Here is a 393-nt window from a genome sequence, read left to right as displayed (position 1 = left end):
AAATGTATATTTACTGAAGAAAAAAATACAAACCTGCATTCTCTCTAATTATCAGTGTGGGTATCATTGTATGATTATACATACACACATATATATATAGGAAATATGTAGAACTAACAAAAATAATACTATCTCAACTGTACAGGAATCAACAAGTCAGCCCTGGTCAGCACAAAAATATAATGTAGACATTTTGTTCACTACATGGAAGATAATGAAGCATGCCCATCAGTTGTGCTTGAGTAAATAAATTTACCTTCATAATCTGGCTTTCCTCTACCATTGGTGAAAACATGATAGCCAAGCCAGAAACAACCGGTGTTTTGGTCATCCATAAGAGGAGCAGAGAAGAAAGGTAATGAAGAGTTCAAATTTGAGGGATTCATTTCCTTT

This window comes from Penaeus monodon, chromosome 15 (assembly GCF_015228065.2).
Source record: "Penaeus monodon isolate SGIC_2016 chromosome 15, NSTDA_Pmon_1, whole genome shotgun sequence".
Taxonomy (NCBI): domain Eukaryota; kingdom Metazoa; phylum Arthropoda; class Malacostraca; order Decapoda; family Penaeidae; genus Penaeus; species Penaeus monodon.
The sequence above is the reverse complement of the archived record's forward strand: the minus strand, read 5'-3'. Positions refer to the sequence as shown.